Consider the following 20431-nt stretch of genomic DNA (forward strand, 5'->3'; position numbering starts at 1 on the left):
CATGCACAGCACAAACAATATTTTTCTACGAAGAGACTTTCTTTTTGTGGGTAACCACAGGGATAATAAATAATGTTTCTCTCCAGTAAGAGTCAAAAGGAAATGATTAGGCTGAATTTAACCAAAAATAGCCAAGCCTTGTGGTGCAAATGTGAAATCATTAATCAAGGGAACTTTTTACACCCATCTAGGTATATAGAGCACCCTCAAAATATATATATAAAAAATGAATACAAATATTCAAAAACACAATGTTCACCTCTATCGCTCTTCTGGCATGTTATTGGGAGTCTGTGAGGTAAGGCGCCCTTCTCCCCCTATGATCTTTAGAATCATATTATAATTTACAAAAAGTATAGCTGTATTCACTCTGCACTTCAGAGCTGAACTCTCCTAAGGCTGGGTTCACACACCATATTTACGGACGTAATTTGGGCGTTTTAACCTCGAATTACGTCCGAAAATACGGCTCCAATGCGCCGGCAAACATCTGCCCATTCATTTGAATGGGCTTTACGATGTTCTGTGCCGACGGTCATTTATTTTACGCGCCGCTGTCAAAAGACGGCGCGTAAAAAAGACACCTGCGTCAAAGAAGTGCCTGTCACTTCTTGGGACGTAATTGGAGCCGTTTTCCATTGGCACCATAGAAAAACCGCTCCAATTACGTCCGTAATGGGCGCTGCGAAAAACGCCGGCAACATGCTATTACGTCTGAAATTCAGGAGCTGTTTTCTCATGAAAACAGCTCCGTGATTTCAGCCGTAATGGACGCTGCCGTGTGAATATACCCTAATATTCCTTGCTAGCTCAATGTCCACCCAGGGCTTTCCCTGGTGATTTGCATAATTTGAAGTGTAGTCTTTATACCAGGAACTATACAGTAATCTAAAGTTGGAAAAACAAACTAACTATCTCACTGCATTGTGGGAGCAGCTAAGTTGTTAGATGTGTGTCTGTCAGCAAGCCAACAGAATTGTGAATACAGCTCTGGAGTATAATACAGACTGAAACTTAGGAGCAGTACAAGATAAGTAATACTTACTTGAATATCTTGGCTGGCTTTTAGGAACACACTGTAGCTGGCTTTTAGACACTGCGGGGGGTATTTTCACTGGTATTTAGGGGTACAGTATGGCATTTTATAGATGTACACCGCACCTGGTCTGTACGGTAGGCTTTATGTCTGAACCGTTATGACTGACACTTTAATACACACCTCAGCTTTTGCAGAACCTCGTCTTACTGAGGAAATTGGCGATTCATGTTTTTCACTCAGTGACTGACGTGAAGCTGGCATTGCTTCGTCAAAAAGAGGTTCTGCAACGAAGTTGTGTTTTATAAGAAATAATTTACTTTATTCTTATTATATGCAAGAAGTAAAACAGTCAGTGTTTGATCAGATACAATGACTGAATTATCTTATGTACAAGTTGACGACTGCGTACTTCGTACCTGAGGTTTGGCAGCAGATATCTGTCCAAGTTCTTGTTGATCCACTTGTGTGGAGGGATTGGCACATGTAAAGCATCATGGTATTTATTCCAAGGTTCAACATGAGTTGTGTAAGGTAAAGGAACATAAGCTGAACAATCCATTAAAGTTGGGGGTGAACCCGTCAATTTCTGTAGGATCGGTTGATTATCTAATGTCTATGAAGGTAACCCGGCAGTCACATGCCCGCTAAGATCAGCCATGTTGGATCTGAAGTCTATGTACTTGATTCATAAATGTTTAAGTGTTTTCTTGTACATACACGCAACATCAAAGGTATCTCCGTCGGACCAGCCTTAGGCTATGTTCACATCTGCGGCCGAGGTTCTGTGAGGATTCCATAAAAAAATCCCGGACACAGACGGAAACCATTAAAGTGAATAGCTTCCATCGGATACTAATGGTGTCCATCATGTGGCGGTCCCATCACTGCTGTCATTTCTGTTGTTCTGCTCCTACGACGGATGGTAATGACCAATCTAAATGTGAATAGAACCTTAGAGATGGTGTACAGGGCACATCACCCATCCTTGCTGAAGAGGGTACCACCAATGGATTTTTGAAGGGGTTATCCGAGACCACAAAAAAAATAAAAATCTACAAATATGCCTTAACACATTTATACACTACTACAACTACTCTAGTACAACTGTACAACTCATGCCCTTGTTTCCCCCCTGATCCTGTATCCCGCCCTGCTAGATGTTACAATATGTTTGCGCCAGGATATGCTAGTTCTAGAAGCACTGAGGAAGAAGAGGACTGGCTTACTTCTTCTGCGTCCTCACAGTGCTATCTCCCTAGCGGTCACGGTCATAGTAACATCATTGCTCCTTGTGAAAGTCACAGACGACTGCCGATGAACGAAATGCCTCATTAATCGGTGCTCGTTTTCTTAGCCCATATCGGCCCATGTAAAAGGACACTAACTATAACAAAGGGGCATCCTCTACGTCTACAGGAAACAAAAGAGGATTCTTTACTGTAAGAGCAGTGAGACTATGGAACTCTGCCAGAAGAAGTTGTTATGGTGAATTCATGAGAGGCCTGGATTCCATTCCTCAGTATAATAATATTACAAGTTATGGTTACTAGATTACTATAGATGGGTCGTTGATCCAGAGTTCTAGTCTGATTGCCAAATTGAAGTCGCCGTTATGCGTCTGCACACGGCTGGTGGGCGGCCCTGACTGGGTGACGCTTGAGCCTGGTAGGAGGAACTGGGCACCATCATCATACTGGCGGCGTATCAGTTTCCTCCTTGGATACACACCTCCCGGTTCGAGATGTGTACAGAATGGGAGGGAATACTAAGCTAAATAGGACGGGTGAAGCCCAGATAGGCGATGACGTCAGATGCCGACACAGGCGTTCATACCAGCACGGGAGAAATATGTGCTGTCAAAACCCTCTGCCACTGCAGAAATGTTGAATATTAACATGTGCTGCTCCAGCACACTATGTTAAGCCTGACTTCTTCTTCAGGCTGTTTTGGCCACATCTCCCCTGATGAATTCTGGCTGTAAGGAAACGCGTCGGGAGAAAGAAAATATCGCTTTCCAATCGGATAAAGAGGTTTCCCAGTCCCCTTACTGGAAAGTGGAATTGACCCCGCTGTACTACGGAATGGGTAGGGAGGGTTAATGACCCCAGAAAATGCTGTATATACCAAACCATGGGTGAAATAGGAATCACCTTTCAGTTTATATATCGATATTGTTTATTCTTTTATAGCATTCACATATATTGTGTACCAATTCAAGGGTTTGATGTACAGTAACCGCTACTGATTGTATACTTGACCAACACGGTAAAGACTGAATACTTTCATTTATTGTTCCTGCAACAGGGAGAAAAAGTATTTTTTCATGTATTTATGTCTGCACATTTTTTAATATGATACTAGTAAAAGTTATTTTTTAAACTCCAGTCCTACCCCAGTGATTTATTTCCTAAACTAAGAGTATATTACACTGCAACATACCTAACGTGTCAAAATTCACCATTTATATTCAAATTGGAGCCAGGAAGGAATTTTTCCCTAAGATCAGGAAAAATTGGCTCCGTTTCATGCGGGTTTTGCCTTCCTCGGTACAACATTGCAGAATAATGGGCTGAACTGGATGGACATATGTTTTTTTCGACCTTACAAACTATGATACTATGAACCTGTGTGGCACTGTTACTTAAGCACTGCCCAGTCTATTATTTTAGCAGTATATAATGTTAACGGCATTGTATAGCATTGTTATTTAGGATGTGTGGAAGCGTTAGTTGATACATACGTCATTGTTGGCTGTTTGTACATTGTATGAAGCACACAATATGGGGGAGAGGGGGTGCCAATAGAATGTACTGCACAGGGCAATACCCAGCAGAAGGCTGGGCCTAGATCTCAGGTTTGCAGGGAGAGCTGAGACTTGTATCATGTAGTCCAATGGTGGTCTTCAACAATGTTTACTGAAGTTTATCCCAAGGTGACTATATAAATATATATATATATATATATATACACAGGTAGGTCCAGAATTATTTGGACAGTGACACAATCTTCATGATTTGGGCTCTGCTGCCACCACATTGGATTTGAAATGGAACAACTGAGATGCAATTGAAGTTTAGACTCTCAGGCTTAATTCAAGGGGTTGAACAAAAATATCCTGAAACATTTAGGAATTGCCGCCATTTTTCTACACAGCCGCCTCATTTCAGGGGCTCAAAAGTAATTGAACAAATTAACATTATCAGAAATAAAATGTTTTTTTTAATACTTTGTAGAGAATCCTTTGCAGGCAATGACGGCCTGAAGTCTGGAACCCATGGACATCACCACACGCTGGGTTTCCTCCTTTGTGATGCTTTGCCCGGCCTCTACTGCAGCGTCTTCAGTTGTTGCTTGTTTGTGGCTCTTTCTGCCTTACGGCCAGTTCACGCGGAAACCGCGTCAGAAAACGCGCTAAAAAATGGCCGAAAATGCCTCCCATTGTTTTCAATGGGAGGCGAAGGCGTTTTTTTCCCGCGAGCGGAAAAAACGGCTCGTGGGAAAAAGAAGCGACATGCCCTATTTTCGGGCGTTTACGTCTCTGACCTCCCATTGACATTAATAGGGGGCAGAGAAAGCGTATTTTGCTGCGTTTTTTTCCCATCGGCGCTCAATGGCCGCGGGTGAAAAACGCAGTGGAAAAACGGCTTGCAGGCAGAGTAAAATCTGCCTCAAAACTCCAAACGGAATTTTGATCGCTTCAGCTGCTTCGTTCTAGCGATTGGTGGGGGTCTCAGTGCTCGGACCCCCACCCCCACCAATCCAAACTTCTGACATGTCACTATGACATGTCAGAAGTTTGTCAAACGTTTAGCTACACTTTAAGTTTTGTCTTAAGCAAGTGAAATGCGCGATCGGGTTGAGATCTGGTGATTCCAGCAGACAAAAATGGGACATAGATAACTTCAAAACCACAAAAAAGGCCAAACTTACTAAGTGGGTGGGTGAAAACCCGTTCCCATCAGGACGCAGACAGGTCAAAAATGCTGCAGAAGGAGGGTGCATTAAATAGTGATAGCCACTCCCACTAGTCTTGAGGGGAGTGGCGAACTAAGGGCTCACAAGTGTGTGATAAATGAGTGTCAGTGTAGTGCTAGGGTGTGAATGTATGGTATAAAAGAAATGTGTATGGTAAAGAAGCGTCAGAACTCCGCTCCCCTCAAGACTAGTGGTAGTGGCTATCACTATTTAATGCACTCTCCTTCTGAAGCATTTTTTACCTGTCTGCATCCTGTTGGGAACGGGTTTTCACCCACCCACTTAGTAAGTATGGCCTTTTTTGTGGTTTTGAAGAGATCTGGTGATTGACTCGGCCATTGTAGAATATTCTACTTCTTTGCCTTAAAAAAAACTCCTGGGCTGCTTTCGCAGTATGTTTTGGGTCATTGTCCATCTGTATTGTGAAGCGACGTCAAATCAACCTTGCTGCATTTGGTTGAATCTCTGCAGAAAGTTAATCCCTGAACACTTCAGAATTCACCCGGCTGCTTCTGTCTTCAGTTACATCATCAATAAACACTAGTGACCCAGTGCCTCTGGCAGCCATGCATGCCCATGCCATCACACTGCCTCTACCATGCCATCACACTGCCCCCACCATGCCATCACACTGCCCCAACCATGCAATCACACTGCCTCCCCCATGCCATCAGACTGCCTCCACCATGCCATCACACTGCCCCAACCATGCAATCACACTGCCTCCCCATGCCATCAGACTGCCTCCACCATGCCATCACACTGCCTCCACCATGCCATCACACTGCCTCCACCATGCCATCACACTGCCTCCACCATGCCATCACTCTGCCCCCACCATGTTTTACAGAGGATGTGGTGTGCTTTGGATCATGAGCCGTTCCGAGCCTTCTCCATACTTTCTTCCTCTCATCATTCTGGTACAGGTTGATCTTATTTTCATGCTGTTCCAGAACTGGGCGGCTTCTTTACACGTTGTTCGGCAAAGTCTAATCTGGCGTTTCTATTTTTGAGGCTGATTAATGGTTTGTACCTTCTGGTGAACCCTCTGTATTTGCTCTCATGAAGTCTTCTCTTTATGGTAGACTTAGATAATGATACACCTACTTCCAGGAGAGTGTTCTTCACTTGGGTAGATGTTGTGAAGGGCTATTTCTTAACCATGGAAAGGATTCTGCAATCATTCACCACTGTTGTCTTCCGTGGACATCCAGGCCTTTTGGAGTTCACGAGATCACCAGTGCGCTCTTTTTTTTCAAGAATGTACCAAACTGTTGATTTGGCCACTTCTAACATTTGTGCTATCCCTCTCTGATGGATTTCTTAATTTCTTTCAGCCTAACGATGGTCTGTTTAACTTGCATTGAGAGCTTCTTTGACCTCATCTTGTGGGTTCACAGCAACAGCTTCCAAATGCAAATGCCACACCTGAAATCAACTCCAGACCTTTTACCTGCTTTATTGATGATTGATTAACGAGGGAATAGACCATGCAGCCCATTAAATAGCTTTTGAGATAATTGTCCAATTATCTTTGGTCCCTTGAAAAAGAGGCAGCTACATATTAAAGAGCTGTAATTCCTAAACCCTTCCTCAAATTAGGATGAGAATACCCTCAAATTTAAGCTGAGAGTCTGCACCTTAGCCCATATTGATTATATAACTGTCTATTCAATATGTTTTGGTAAACGGCTAAAATGGCAAAACTTGTGTCACCGTCCAAATAATTCTGAACCCAACTGTATATCTTTTTTTTTTTTACAAAAAATTTGAAAAACTCTACAAAGTAAGTGTGTTTTTGAAGAAAGGGACCAGCCTGTAACGTCCACGGTTTCGGTCCATCGTCCTAACTTACCCCTCGACAGCCGTAATGGCAGACTTCTGTGTTCTCGCCAGCTTCTCCCTCCTAGAAGACGCCAGCCCTCGCATCCGCCCTGCTCGGCAGTGTCATCTAGGGTGCGAGTGCACGCTCATTCCCGGCCTTAAAGGGCCAGTGCGCGCATATGAAAATAATTACAAATTATCCCCAGATCTCCCTGGTCTATAAAAAGGGCTCTGCCCTTTCACTCATTGCCTGAGTGTTGTTGTGTATTCCCATATTAGTCTTAGCAAATGGTCCCTTAGTCGTATCCTGTTCCCAGTATTCCCGTGCCCTGCTACCTGTATCCTGTGCTGTGTTTGTTCCTGTGCCTCTTCTAGTGTTGGAGCCACGTCTGTTGTCATACACCATGTCTGGTGTCATCTGCCATGCCTGGTATCATCCGCCATGTTTGGCGTCCTCTACATTCAATCTCCATTGTCTAAGCCCCTGTTACTGTCTGGACTATTACAGGTACTCTTGTGCTACTACCTTGCATAGACTTTGTAGACTGTTGTTTGGACAGCTGCTAGTCCGCTACGGCGGTGCGGCCTCGTGAGTCCACATACCCATGGATCGTGACACAGACTAATAAGTAACATTGTCATATTGGGCCACCAGAATAACAGAGGATCCCTAGATTCCTCTTGTGGGCCCAATAAACCTAATCTGACACTGTATATACAGTACCTATCCCATAATTACATATTCATTGATAATTAAACAAATTAATATTAAAGGATTAAAACATGATGGAAGAGATTTAAACAACCTCAGCAAATCAATGTCTTTCAATCTTTTGTTACAGGATTGCTCTCCTCCAGAAGAAAAACTATAGGTGACTACCCTGTAAGTCAATTTCTAACCTTTTATACAGTCTTGAAGCATGACTTGGGTTAATAGCCAAACCAGAGACACCCAACTGTAGACAGCACTGTTTTGGAGTTGTTGCTCCTCATCAGTACAGAATAGGGTACCGGTCTACAGATGGGTGGTTTTGGTTTGGCTATTAACCCGAGTTGCATTTCAAGACTCTATAAAGGGTCGGACATTGACTTACAGGGTAGTCACCTATGGGTTGCACTAGAAAGACAGTTTTCTTTCTTCTGGAGGAGAGCTATTTTGCATATGTTTCCCAGGGAGCATTGCCTTTAAGACCCCATAACAGATGGATCTCCACAAGGAAAGTCAGTACCTTCCAAGATTTGTTACTGGAAAAACATGTCCAACTAAGAAGAACATTAACTGCATAACTAGAAATGTGATCTCCATGGTCAGACATAGCGTTAGCAATATGATGGCAGGATCAACAAATCACTGAGGGGTTGATGAAATGAAATGATTAAACGTGGACAATACGGAAATTGCCAAACATATCAATGGATGGAAGAAAAATAATTTCAAGCTCAAGTAGTTGAGAACATTACTGTGATATCATGTTAAGGAGAAACAGAAGCCAATCATAATAAATGGAAGATAGATGGATATTACAAGTTCTAGAATGGTTATTAAAGGGGTTTTCCCATCTTGGAGGTTTATGGCATATCCACAGGACATACCATAAATGTCCGATAGATGCGGGTCCCACTTTTGGGACCTGCACCTATCTCTAGGGAGCCCCCGACCACACTCCACCTTCCTTTGCTCGCGTTGCCCTCCGGAGACTGTCTGACAAAGTGGTTGGGAGTACAGAAACAGCCAAGCTTGGTGAGCGACACTGTTTTTGTAACTCCTATGGAAGTGAATAGAAGTCTCGGAAACAGCGTAGCACAGGAAATATCCTTGTGATAGGACTTTTTCAAATTTCTATAAAGGTGTCTATCTGCAAAATCACCTTTGCGTTAGCATCCATTATTCTTTTCTTTTCCTATTGAAGGAGTTTAGAAAAAGGGGTCTGCATTTTGCCCACAAACAGCGCCACTCTTATCCATGGGCAGTGATTGGTATTGTAGCTCAGCCTCATTCACTTGAATTCTGCAATACTAGACACAATCTATGAACAAAATGGCGCCTTAAATTTTTTTTAAAAGAGCAGACCTTTTTTTCTAATATGACACAACCCCTTTAAGAGGAAATAAGAGAGGGATAACAGAAGTTAACACAATAGTGATCTTGAAGATAGACACCTTCATATAAACTACAGCCATTACCCCTACAGCTCACAATTTTCTTTGTGGAAAAAATAAATGAATAAGTCATGTATATGGCCAGGATTATGTCTATCATCTAACACCCAAATCACAATACAAAAGCTTGGAGTGATCTCCCCTCATAAAACAATGACTTTGGAGTTGGCTCTTAGATCTTCAGCTGTTTGTTTTTTTTATATTAAATGCACATGTTATGTAATTTGTTACGGAAAATCCGCATCAAGACCGCAGGTATACGAACTTAATTCCGCAGCTAAAACCGCACCTAATAATACGCTTTTGGGTGCGTTTTTACATTTTGATGTGGAAGTAGGTACGGTTTTATGCTGCGGTTTTATGCTGTGGTTTTCTGTAAAACTAGTCAGATACAATTCACAAACGGAAACGCAGGATAAATTGACCTACTGCGGATTTAAAATTACATACCGTAGGTCAATTTCCGTGCAGAAAAAATCTGCACCGTGTAGATGAGATTACTTGAAATCTCATTTACTTTGCTGGTACTGTATTACGCTGCGGATTTGCCTCATGAAAATCCGCTCTGCAAATCCGCACGTATAGGTCAAGCAATAAGAAATTTGTTTAGAAACGCATGTGTATTGAAGTCAATCAGGGTTTCAAGATTTAGGGTCAATGCACACGATGAGTATTACGTGTGGGTTTTGCCATGTGTATTTGCGTGCGGCAAAACCGCAGCGTAATACGGTACCCGTATAGTCAATGAGATTCCAGGAAATCTCATGTGCACGCTGCAGTATTTTTCCGCACATAAATTGACCTGTGGTGCGGATTTTAAAATCTGCAGCATGTCAATTTATCTTGCGTTTCCGCTTGTGAATTGTATCTGCCTAGTGCAGAGGAAAGTCGCACCAAAACCCGCAGCATGAAAACGTGCCGAAAAGCGCATCAAAACGTAAAAACCGCATGGAAAAATGCACAATTAGGTGCGGTTTTACCTGCAAATTTCCTGCTTATTGATGCGGTTTTGGTGCGTATTTTCTGCAGCAAAATATGCAATGTGTGCATGTAGCCTTAGGGGTTCAGTATAGCTCACCACTTAATTTACTTTTATTTCCATGCTGACCCTAAAACCCTATACTCATGGAAACCAATTCTTATAGATCATATAGGCCACTGTTTTAAACATTTAGGTTGACCCCCCCCCTCCGTTATGGTGCTGGGTATTCCCACCCAGGACAGATGGACCTTGTGTTTGTTTTGCCCCTTTATATTTTTCCCAGGACCAATAGGACAATTTCCTACCCCCTTATCTGCTAAAATAAATTTCTTCTGGAGAGAAGTACTCTGCACAGGTTCCCACCACATAATAACAAAAGGCATGGAGCAACCAAGTCAACCTCTCTCCAGGTGCCCCATACTAGCCACATGGCCTGCCTCTATGGTGCGTACACCCTTGAGGGCTAGTGCAGGTTGACCCAATCAACCTTCATCATGGATGTTGTGAAATTGGGCGAGTCTGCCCTACTTCTCGGCAACGTTAGGAAGAGAAACCAGTCTAAGAGTGAAGGTGGCCTTTTCACCTACAAAGGATAATACAGGTAGGGAGCAAAACTATTTTGCCCCTCCTGTCTAAAGATCCACAATGTGGTGGCATGACCCAGCATCAGTTTGTTTAATGCTGTACGCCCTTGACCCAGTCCTGTACTAAGTGACTATGTGTTGTGGACTTGATCTGGCTGCCCTTTCCCCAATGGGTGGTGCCATCTCATTGCCTGGCTCAGTAATACAATATCACATTTCTCGGTCTCCTCTTGTCTTTCCACAATGGCTTCACTTCAGCAGTAAAAGAAAGAAGAATTCTGTCAGTGGTAATCAGTCATTCTGAAAGACTTTATATGTATTTTTATTACCTCTGGCTTTTGTCCACACCAAGCAAAAAATGTAGCAATAACGTCTCAGCCGGATCAGCGTGCGGCTCTAGCTGGCCTTCACTCGGCCTCGTTGTTTTGTTTGGTATTGGTTATGACACACTTTATCCAACTCGCACTTCATCAGTCCTTGTAAAGGAATATTGTGTGAAACAATAGGTAGATGCTGTGCCTAGTCAACGTGGATGTCCGCCCAAGCCGAACAGACAGTCGCTGACATGTAGTGGAGTAATTATCTACCTCCACCTTCTTGTTCACATGTTGCAAAATATTCCTTGACAATTTATTTAAAGGGGTGCTCTGCTATTAGGAAATCCTGAGACAGTGGCTTGAACCTGGATGGGGTGAATCCTTTGAATATATTCCCCCTTAAAGAGAACCTTTCACCTCCCCATACATGTGCAGCTGAGTGTAGCATGTAATTGGGAGGGCTGAACAAACCCTGGGGCACTTTACATTTTTTTCTACCTTCCTCCATTATTTAGATATCGGTGCTGTTATATTTGGAGCCCGATATTTAAATAACCCTCTGAACTGCCAATGGGGCGTGTACTGGCAAGGGGGTGTGTTACTATGGCTGTGACACTGTCCAATCAGATATGGACAGTGTTACAGCAAGAGTGAGGAGAGAGAGTGTGCGCGCGCACGCTCTCACTCTCACTCTTCAGCTTTCAAGATCAGTCTTCTGCCGAACTGTCAAGGGGGAGTGTCACTGCTACGGACAGTGTAAGAGCTGTGGAGAGGAGCTCTCATCTCTTCAGCCCTTGCGAGGGATCAGTCTTGTACTTTGTCTTCCGAACTGGCAAGGGGGGCGTGCCTCTACTACGGACAGTGTAAGAGCTGGGGAGCACTTGCACTATCCGTAGCAGTGACACACCCCCTAGCCAGTTAGCAGTGACACGCCCCCTCGCCAGTTCGGCAGACAATGTTCAAGACTGATCTCTCACAAGAGCTGAAGAGATAAGAGCACGCATGCGCGCTCTTCTCTCCACAGCTCCTACACTGTCCGTAGCAGTGACATGCCCCCTTGCCAGTTTGGCAGAAGACTGATCTTGAAAGCTGAAGAGTGAGAATGAGAGCGTGCGCGCGCACACTCTCTCCTCTATCCTCGCTCTTGTTGTAACACTGTCCATATCTGATTGGACAGTGTCACAGCCATAGTAACATGCCCCCTTGCCAGTACACTCCCCATTGACAGTTCAGGGGGTTGTTTAAATATCGGGCTCCAAATATAACGGCACCGATATCTAAATAACGGAGGAGGGTAGATAGAAAAAAAATTGTAAAGTGCCCCAGGGTTTGTGCAGCCCTCCCCATTACATGCTGCACTCAACTGCACGTGTATGGGGAGGTGAAAGGTTCTCTTTAACAGACAAAGGCCTGTAGAATAGATGATGTGCATATGTTGTGTCCAGACCCCATGATGCTTTGAACATGGAGAATTAGAGAATATATATTATATAAATTGGACTCCATCCCAGGTCCAGCCTTTTAGTTTAAGTAATTTTCTGTAGAAAATAAAAAATGTTTTAGTTTTGTTTTTTTTGTTTGTTTTCTAGGTGTTGTACCTATTTATTTATTTGTTTTATTCCCTTGGACGGCCATATTAGAGAAACACACTGCCTTCCTGTATTGCCTTTATAGACAGTTAAGCAGGTTGTGTGTCATTTATTGAAGCTGCAATAATGACTGGGAGTTAATGGTCAGAAAAGTGTCCATAGACTAATACAGTCTTCAGAAAGACATGGACAGCCCATCCGCCAGAGACCAGTGAGTGACAGGGGAGCTGCATACGGAGCCCTATCTGTGTGTATATTGTTACAATCCCGCCTTATCTAGTCTTCTATCAGTACAATTAAACTGTCATTCAATCAAGCACTAATGAGTAGAGTCTACTAACTCTGCCACAGTCTATACAGCAAAGCTGAAAAGTGAGCTGCAGTAAATAGAAAGTATTAGCCTATTGTCACATAAAAATAATATGTTTATATTTAATAGCTATATGTTCCCCTTAAGACTAACATTATTTTTTTTAATGAGTTTGCTTGAGGAAAATTGGCTCTGACTATTTTAGGATGTTGATCAATCATGTTTTTTGCCTACGTTTGATGTAAATGTCAAGTTAAAGCTCCCGATGTTTGTGTTAAACGTAGGCTGTGACAGAAGGCATCCGTCACCATGGAATTCAATTATATCCGTGAAACAGATACGTCGTGAACTGGTGTCATCAGTGTTAAACGGATATCATTATATATATATGGCTGGGTGATAGATGCCACTATTTGGCATCCATATAATGTATCCATTGCCCATAGACTATAATTTAACGTATGCGTCATGAAAGGTTATTGAAAACCCCATGACATTTGCGTTAAACGCTTACCTGGGACGTATGCCACACAGTGTTAAAAAACGTACACTGTGCGGTATACTTTTTTATGGCATCTGTTCTCCACGCTAATCCATCCTTAAAAAAAAGCTATACTGACCAAGGATACACTTTTCGTCTCCTTGGACTAATGGAGCCCGATGCACAAGTTTAGCATGTAGGTCGGGAGCTTTCCCAACCTACACGCTAAACGTAGGGCAAAAGCATCATGTGAAAAGGGCCTTACATATATAAGCAACAAAGTTTATCAATTGGCAGACCTCATCATGATGTGTTCTCTGTGGTTTTTCATAGGTCACCCTACTGCGTTATCTTCCCTAGACTGCTCAGCTCTGCTACATCTGTATCTGGAGTGTGTTGTGTACATCCTGCTATGACATTAATATGACAACACTTGAGGCTCACAGGCTGCTGTGTGTAGCCCACTATACCGTACACCCTTCCATTATCGGTGTCTGGACGTAGCTATTAGCACTCTCCTGAATGTCGTACGCTTTTTCCATTTCTTCACAGTTTATTTTTATACAATGGAAAAACGTACCAAATATGGAAGAGACCAGAGCCAGACACCCAGTTTCCGAAGAAACCTCAGTTCTGTAAATTGTCAGGGTGAATCCATGTTTATGTCACTGAATGATGCTATGTTTGCATTTGTGATAAACAATAATTTATGACGGGAGCTTAGCTGATAACTTTTATAGTGTAGCTTAGTAGAGACCACCCTTAAACAAGTCTATGTCGTTGCTTGGAAATGTTTAACCCCTCCAGACAGTGCCCGTTTGTAGTACAGTCTATATACCTTGGTCAATTTTTGGGACTTTTGGAGGAAAGCAAAGTACCAAGAGAAGGCCCATGTGTACACCCATTGAGCATACAAACCCCATGTAAATGTAGCAGTGGTCAAACATACAGTGAAACCTCTCCAGAAGACCACCTTTTTAGCTAGATAGATTTGACGTTCCATCATATCCTATGTATATTAGGTCTCTTCTTTGAGAGGACCACCTTTGTAGAAAAACATTTTTCAATGCAATTTGAGAGGTCATCTCATAGAGGTTTCACTATGAATGAAGAATAATGGACAATTGTCTTTGCCCTAGTATAAAAGCTATACCTTGGTCTTCCACCTAATGGCCTGTGACTTCACGTGTCGACATATATAATGAGGACAAACTATATAGACAAAGGATAGATTGCAGATCTTGGCTCCTTGTGCAAATGCTATACCCATGCCACCACCTAACAGCCATCAACCTTACGCCACAGGATCTAAAAATCATGTATTCATTAGTATACTGAGCCAGCTCTGTATAGCATGGTTACGTCATTTTTCAACTAGTATCTTTGGGTCTCCACCAAACGCATTTATAGTACTGTTGTTTTCTAATGTAGCATCTAGTTCTATTGTCCCCGCTTAACAAGAATAGGGGGCCAATGGTGACTGCTACCACAAACCTCCTTATAGCTCCTCCACTGGCATAATCAATGTACCTTGGCTAGGAAAAACTACTATGAGAGGTTACAGTGGGAAAGAACTCCTAAGTTCTTCTAACCTAAGCACATGGGGACATTTACCCAAAGAATAGGCTGCCCACTGTTGGGAAACTACTTTTAGTCCTTTATAGTGACAGTCAACCCCTGAGAGTTATACATAAAATTACCATATATACAAACGGAAGGTCCAATAGGAAGGGACATTGACTATCTTGATGACCCTTATCACCTTTCACCATACTATGTCCCAAAAGCTTAAGAAGATCAAAGTACAATATCAGTCCCACTAGTCCTGATTTTAGTGGGAAAGTCCCTTTCTGGAAACTCCAAAATTGAGCACTAATTAAAGGCCACTAAACAAAAAGTAGTTCAATGATAAGTGGGTACAACTTGAATAAATTGTTCTTCACAGATGGAGATATTTTTGTTCTGCATCCCAAAGATTGTCATGATCCTAAGGAATCTGGCCTGACGAAGACCTGAAATCTTCATATCACAGGACTCGAGGTAAGTAGTTATATATGGGGCATAGGTTGCAGTTGCACACTGATCCTGTTGTCAAAGGGGGCCCAAAGGACCCTCTGCCACATAAGAGGAAATCAGTATTATAAATTGTGATAGTTGGAGGAACCCTGGTACAGTTTTGCTTAGGGGCCCATTACATTGAAGCTATGTATCTTGGGGTATGAAGCTGAGCCTGCTGAATAAAATTTTCACTTTTCGTCTCATACATTAAAGCTGACCACAGATAGGAGAACTGACCCTACCATTATTATACCTGTTTGGATTGCTGAATGGCAATGTTATTACTATGGTGGAACCAGGGAAAAATGTCCGCTAGACACATTTGTCATTGCCTATCCTGGGGAAAGAATAGGACCAGACGAGTTCCCGCTTAACCATAGATAAGCCACCATAGACATGACATTGTCGATAGATATTTCTAAAATTGGCTATAGCCAGTGTAGAGTCCATGGATGCGGACCGTCAGGATTACTTACCCCCCAACGGCCGCAGCCATGGATCTGTGAGCACTGGCCCGCATCTCCTCTCTAGGAGACACCAGCGCTCACTTCCCCTCCATTCTGCTGTGTCCCGTAGGGTGCGTGCACATGCTTGTGCCAGGCCTTAAAGGGCCAGCGCGCACACATGAAAATAATCATCAATTAGCCCATGATCACCATGGACTATAAGAAGGGCCCTGCCCATTTACTCCTTGCCTGAGCGTTGTTGTGTTTACCCGTGTTAGTCTTGCAAATGGTCCCTTAGTGTTATCCTGTTCCCAGTGTTCCCGTACCTGCTACCTGTATCCTGAACTACCTTGTTCCTGTGCCTTAGAAAGTTGTAGTTGTATTGTGCCACCGGTCACGCCTGCTGTGTTACACCATGCCTGGTGTCTACTGCCAAGGTCCCATCTGAGCCTAGCCATTGCTACTGTCTGAACTACTACAGGTACCCTTGTGCTGGAACTATATATACATTGACTTGGTACACTGTTTGGCTAGATGCTATCCCGCTACGGTGGTATGGCCCAGTGGGTCAACATACCCACAAATCGTGACAGCCAGCTTTAGTGTAACTTGGGTATTTATGTGTAACTTTAAAATATTGAAAATGTGGGCCTTAGAGCAGAGGCGTACATAGAGAATGGGGGCCTCATAGCAAGGATAAAAATGTGTCCACTTGCACATGCTGCTTGGCATTACCAAACTCCTCACCAACCGTAAAAGGATGTCTTAGTACCCTCATACAATTTTAAAGACCCACTCACCTTTTTTTGATAGAATTGCAGCCCATGTGGAGACTGCAAGTTCTCAACATGATACAAGACCAACCTGAAATTAGCCACTCTCTCCAGGGACCCCATAGCAGTCGCATAGACGGTCATGGGTCACGTAACATAATAAAAAATACTACTAAAATAAAAGAACATTTTCTAAATATTCCAAATGTCCCTCTGACCATCTGTCTCTTATAAAGAAAGACTCTCTCATTGACAATGAGTCGTAAAACACTTTATTCAGCTCAAAACCTGCAAAACCATGAACAGGTGGTTGTGGTAATACGGTAATATTACACATGAAGAGTGATGAAGTCTACAGAGAAGAAGATCTAAGAATCCCATGAGCTGCACATGTTAAGCGAGGTTAGGAGGCGTCAACAGATAAAAGTTTTAGAACTTTATGAGATGAACTCTGACAGGGACAAGGCGCCGTCACCAGGTGATTAAATGTTTCCATTAGTTCTGGTTCTTGTTTAAATAACACGTCAAACTTGTTTATCGAGTGTGAAGGTTTAAGTAAAATTCTGCAGAACCTAAAATAAATCTACTGGCGGGTCCTTCAGAAGTGGAGTGAGGAGACATGTTACCATGGTCCATGGATGTTTAGAAGAACATAGTGGAGATGTTTTCCGCTTGTTTTGTATACATTTCATTTTATTTCTTACATCTTAGACATTTCACGAAATGAGCAGCATACTCCTCGGAGAACAGTTGGTATTAGTGAGTATGTCCTTCCACGTCATCAAGTTCTTCAGGCTCCCAGGATGACGATCAAAGAAAACTAAACGTTAAGCATAACACTAAGTATGTTCTATGTTTTTAGTAAATTATAAGGAAAGTTCTTCTTGTCTTGACTATGTATTGGAAGCATTAACACGAAGGACAAGGTGAGAACATGAGTTTTTGAACTTTCGAGAAGTCTCTTGTGCATGAACATGTTTGCTCGTTGTTTCCTAGTCTGATTCTTACTGATTCCTTAGCATGGAGGAATCAGCACAGAAGATATAACTGGTGGACCCCGATTCTTGGTTAGATATGGGTATAGCTGATCTGGTCAACTAAAGACCAAGTTTAACAATCTCAAGTTACTGAGACATTTAATTTCATTGGTTGCACTCTACTATATAAGCCAGTGTGGACAGCAAGCTCTCTCCATTGTCCCATACTGAATACTAGTCACAGGAAAGAAGACATTTTACCAATGTATTTATTCTAGTCAGTGGCAAAACCTTTATTCACCAATGATGGTATCAACAAGGATGTAAGGAACGTAGCTATTTGCCTTTCTACACTGTCCATGGTGGCTTAGCCGCTACTGCTTCCCAAGAACTGGGGAGTGGGACCAGCCAGGATGATGGTGGCACATGCCGCTTGGCCATCCATATTTAATCTGCTTCTGACAATGGCAATAAGTGGTCAATTCCTATCTTTAGAGTTCCTCTTTGTAACGTCTGACCTGGACTGATCCTGACCATTCACTGTTTAGCCCGCTGGTGCTGCATTTGCTGATCTTTGGTTACTTATGCCCATGGCTGGAAGAGATTACATGTAAATACCTGCTGTTTTAGGCTTTGCTATGTTTATAGATGACTAAGTCTAGGTAGCTGGCATGAAATTTATATTAGCAGTGATATTTAGACCCTTTGAATTTCCTTTACCTTTCCTCAGTGGAGTTGTGAATTGAGGGATTCATCAAGTGACTTTACCAGTAACCCGACTTGGTCCTGTCTATAATTCACTATAGAATTGCCGAATTGTTGCCAACCTCCTCTCGTATAACTACAATTTTGTTCCCTTGATTCTGATTCAACCTTGACCACCATTGTAAACCAGGCCAGATGACTATGACTTTGTACCATTCCCATTGATAATCGCTTGCTTCGGGAGTGTTACTTTGCTTTGTTTCCTACCAATTTATCCAGAGAACGAACCACCCCGCACTAAAGTCTTAAGACTAGCAGAATACCAGGACCCAAGCCAAAATCACAGGAAAATAGTTCCTATAGGTGAATTGTATGATTTGGCTTTCGCTAAATATCTCTGGAACCGAGTTAAGTGTGTATATGTGTGTATATATGTGTGTGTGTGTGTGACGTGTGTGTGTGTGTGTGTATGGTGGGGGGGGGGGGGGGGTCCTGGAGTAGACACTTACCTGATCAGAGCTAAGAAGGTGTATTAATGCAAAGTCAAAAAAGCCTCCTACATTTACAGGGAATCTCTGCAAACCTTAACCAAATAATGACCAATGACATCATGTCACTGCATATATGTTGTCACCTTGAAAATGGTCAATATATAAAGAATGAAGTATTTGTATATTGTATTGTGTGGAATTGTATAGTGAGATAGTTCTGTGAGTGCCATGAAATATTATTGGGCCTTAGCGCAACCTAAGAAGCCAAAAGCTTGCCATACACTTAAGATTAAAATTGGCCACAAGCCGACCGGTCAATCATACTTTTGATCATTCGTACCATTAACATGCCAGACTGAGCAGGTAGATTAGGGACATAATGTAATGAGGTTTTGCTGCGGTCTATTCACCTGGTTATTCGACCTTAGGTGGTTGTTTGAAACTATATTATTCATTATTTAATCTTCACTATTTGTGTTTGAATTATCTGTGACTGGTATGTTGTAAGGGTGGTCAACACCCTTTGTGTGCTTACCTGTCCGGAGTCGGGAGTTCAGCTCCCGAGAGCCAAGCAGGGTGTTGCCATGGCATCGGCGGCTGGGTCGGTTGTCATGCGCTCGCGCATGTGCCGGAAGTGGAGTGAAGCCTGCAAGAGGAAGAGAAGGAGGACGGAAGTGACGTGCGACCCGGAAGTGGTCAGAAGGGCGCGAAGAGCGGGGAGGAGGGAGTTGGGTGGAGAGAGAAACGGGGGAAGAGAGAAGTGGTGGAAGAGAGAAGCGGCGGAAGAGAGAAGCGGCGGAAGAGAGAAGAAGCGGAGACACAAGTGTGTGTGTGGGTGTGAGGAGGAACCAAGGAAGGCAGCCTCGGAGAGGGAGAAAAAGGGAGAGACAGAGCGGAAAGAGGCCAGTTAAGTTGTCCAAGGAAGAGGCCGCAGTGAGTACCCAAACCCCCCAAACCAGCAGCCATCACCACTATCCGCCCAGCAGCCATCAGCACTATCTGCCCAGCAGCCATCACCCCTAGCCGCTTAGCAGCCAGCAGCACTAGCCGACCAGCAGCCAGCAGCACTAGCCGACCAGCAGCCAGTAGCACTAGCCGCCCAGAAGCCATCAGCCATGCGAAGGTCCAGCCATGCAGTGGTCCAGTCGTGCAGAGGTCCAGCCGTGCAGTGGTCCAGCCGTGCAGTGGTCCAGCCATGCAGTGGTCCAGCCGTGCCGAGGTCCAGCCGTGCAGTGGTCCAGCCGTGCAGGGGTCCAGCCGTGCAGGGGTCCAGCCGTGCAGTGGTCCAGCCGTGCCGAGGTCCAGTCGTGCAGAGGTCCAGCCGTGCAGAGGTCCAGCCGTGCAGAGGCCCAGCCGTGCAGTGGTCCAGCCGTGCAGAGGCCCAGCCGTGCAGAGGCCCAGCCGTGCAGAGGTCCAGCCGTGCAGAGGTCCAACCGTCCAGTGGTGCCGCAGTCAGACCTTGGATGCAGCCCCAAGGACGAGGGATACGACTCTGAGGAGCACAGGTACTGGACTTGTTTTTCCCTAATCGAGGACAAGGAAGCATAACTCCCATAGCCACGACAGTGCACCAGAGACTTTTCCACACGGAAGAGACGGAACAGACATCAACGTCCCAATCTTCCGCCTGTGGTTACCTCCTGGCCGTGTTCCGGCGCCCAGTTATGAAGACATTTGTTATCTGAGGTTAAATGTTTTAACCATGGAAGAAGAGACGATT

Source organism: Rhinoderma darwinii, chromosome 1 (assembly GCF_050947455.1).
Source record: "Rhinoderma darwinii isolate aRhiDar2 chromosome 1, aRhiDar2.hap1, whole genome shotgun sequence".
NCBI lineage: Eukaryota > Metazoa > Chordata > Amphibia > Anura > Rhinodermatidae > Rhinoderma > Rhinoderma darwinii.